Below are 3,407 nucleotides of genomic sequence, written 5' to 3'. Positions count from 1 at the left end.
GGGTCATCTTCTTCCGGATCATCTTCAAGAGAGCCAAGGAGCCTATCATGTATACTAGCATATACATCATCTTCAGCTGAACTGCGATAACCTTGACCAGGGTTAGACTCGAGCTGATGTGAAGAAATATGGCATGATGGACCTGGATCTCGAAAACTTGGAATCGAATCCAGGCCATGAAAATATTCCTGGGCACCCATGGACCCTGATGTGAGTCTTGGTTCTAATGAATCCATAGATCGATCATCATGCATATAGTGACATGCCGATGAAGTCTCTGGAACGACTGAACTAGAACCGAAGTTAAACTTTGTTGGATCCATGAATGCATGTACAAGCGATATCATTGGACCAACATTACCTATTGGTCCAGTGAATACGCTATTAACTACAGGTATTTGGACGATTTCTTCCTTCTCGATATAAATTTCCGCCATGTATGAAACTCTTTTGATCCAAAGATCGTACATTACATCAAGAGTTTCATCATCCACCACTGTGGAAACAGTATATTTGGAACTCTCCAACGGTTGACGAAGAAACAATTTCAGCTTGAACATCCTTTTATCGACCCCAATATAGTGGTAAATCCTGTCAACCAACTCTCCGTATCCAATTCTATGTCTCAAAGTGAATGTCCGGTTGGAACTACGAGGCAAATAACAAACAAAGTCACCCTCGTAATGTATTTGTCCTCTCCAGTATAGGTTTACCCGCAATGGTCTTTTTACAGACATGTCTGTGAAATGAATCCCTATTTTGGGGACAATAAATTAGAATTAGTAGTCCAAGGGTCCAAACAAATGAAAGAGGGTGGACTCTAGGTCGAAATTGGAACTATTAAATAGACTAATTTCGATCCAGATGTTTATGAAAAAATTGAAAATAGGTATGAAATATACTATAAATGACGATAGGAATAGCCTAAAACTAGGAACGAAATTTTTAGAAAATTTGGACAGAGTCTCCCCTAAAAATAGACTAAAACTCCCTGCCAACCAATCCACAAATTTCACTAAAACTCCCTGCCAACCAATCCACAAATTTCACTAAAACTCCCTGCCAACCAATCCGAACAGGGTTTATATGAAGTAGTAATCACATTTGCCACACTACATATTGTCAAGAGACCCTATAATTTTCAAAATACAAGCGTAAGAAATGTACGAAAAGTTATATATATTTGGGCTCCACATTCACACCGCATAACAAGATCCACATGCACAATGATATGATATTCTAGCAATGAATCTTACAAAATTAATGTTTTTCCCTGTAGCAGATTTTGCCACTTTTTTAGCATTATAGATTTTGCCAATTACAAAAAACATTACAAGGTTGGTCATTGACTTTCAATCCATCAATTCGCCTTAAAATAAATCCGTATTTCATATTCTAACGCCCTTTTCTACTGAAACGAAATTTAACAAACTATAATATTTCAACTTGTCGGCAAACATCCAATAGTTGTAATATAACATAAATTAGCTAATGGCTTGTATCAAATCCGAATTAAGCCTTATGCATAAGAAATGGTAGTTGTAATATAAAATAAATTACCTAATAGTCAGTTGCCCTCACAAAGAAAGATCTACAAAAATTTCGACATAGTCTCCCCTATAAATGGGCTAAAACTCCCTGTCAAACAATCCAAATATCCATGAAATTCAAAAGCTCCAATCTATAAACTACATAATGTCAATAAAATTTCTAAGCTCCAATTGCAAAACATACAATGTCCAATGTAGATAGTGTTTCGACCAAAAGTAATAGCCGCGAAATAGATTTTAAAAACAAAAAATTATGATGAATTTAAAAAAAAATTCTACAAATGGGGCATTTTGAGCATGGGATTATGTCCAAAGGGTCTTCGCATTCAGCAAATGCGAACTCACGGAGCTCGAATTTTCGAACGACGAAATCCAAAAAAAATAAAAAAAAAACTAGACCTCGCATTTATTATGAAATGCAAGGATCCGAGCTCGGATAATTTATGGCATCCCTCAGTTCCAACAGGGTTCGGATCCGTCTCAACAGATGATCAGACGAGCCCTCGGATCTGAGTGAACAACTATGGATCCGAGCTCGTATCAAAAGGATCCGAGGTCGGATCCTTCTGTGTTGAGTCTTATCCGAGCTCGGATCATGCTTTTTCTGCACTAATTGCAGAAACTGCAAATAAACTGCAACAAATTGGAAACAGAAAATTGCCCGAATTCGAAAAATATAACATATATCCTCAAATCCACCACAAAAATTGCAAAAATAAGCACAACCCACATCAAATTTAAACCCAAATTTCACAACAAATCTGAACTTGCCCTTGGATTCAAGTATTCAAGTATTAATTAAACTTAAAATGCTATAAGTGAGGCATTGCAAGTGGAAAAGCCTAACCTTTATGCTGTTTGAGAGTCGCAATGGGACGGCAATGCTGGCAAATTTTGGGAAGCGACACTCGCGGAACCAGTCTTTGGATGCTCCAGTCAGCTCCGGTCTTTGGATGCTTCGATGTGCAGAAACTAGCTCTGTTTTCTTTGTTTTGCTGTTCGACAATTCCGAATTCTTTGTTTTGCTGTTCGACAGTTATGTTTCGATATTGCGTTTTGCTTTTCCCACTCACTTTTGTCCTTTTTTTTCGAAATGGGGTCTTGGCGGTGGTTAGTGCGAGCTCACTGAGCTCGCATTCCCAGAATGCGAGCTCCAATGCGAGCTCAGTGAGGTCGCATTCCGGGAATGCGAGCTCAGTGAGCTCGCATTTCCGAAATGCGAAGACCCCAATTTGTAGAAAACACTCCAAGAACCGCCCTCGTTGTAGAATTCTTTTTTTTTCCATCATAAACTAAGAATTCACCCTGCATATTGTCCATTCTTGGGAAGGAGTTCCATGTAATAGGACAAATTGGGAGCTTTATCTTGGAGAGGGGATTTCTCAGAAGTGCCTTGACAAATGCCAACCCTTTTGTGCAGACTCTTAGTATTTGTGTATAGAACATATAGGTAAGTACTCGTAGCTTCTGCTACTATGTGTACGCTTTCCTGTCATTATCAATAAAATCTCAAATTTTGCCCAAAAAATTTTTTTTTGGTATATCTCGGGTTTTCTTTATTATTTTTGCATAAGAGGAAATTATAAAAGAAAAGAAAAGACATAAGAAGCCGACTCTCATAATTGTTTAAAAGAATGAACAAAAGGGTGAACTAAATACAAATAGAACAAAAAGGGAAAAAAAAAAAGAAAATGCAAAAATGAAAGAGGTAAAAAAAGAGTTGGGAAAATATACTATAAAAGTTGAAGGGGGGGGAGGGGAAGTGTAACTCACTCAAAAGCTCAAGGGATTTAGAGCTTCCTAATAAGACATTAGCACATGAGGAGAATCTCCAAAGAAAATGTGAAGTGGTGGTCC

The sequence above is a fragment of the Coffea eugenioides genome, chromosome 1 (assembly GCF_003713205.1).
Source record: "Coffea eugenioides isolate CCC68of chromosome 1, Ceug_1.0, whole genome shotgun sequence".
Lineage (NCBI taxonomy): Eukaryota > Viridiplantae > Streptophyta > Magnoliopsida > Gentianales > Rubiaceae > Coffea > Coffea eugenioides.
Note: the sequence above shows the minus strand (reverse complement) of the source record.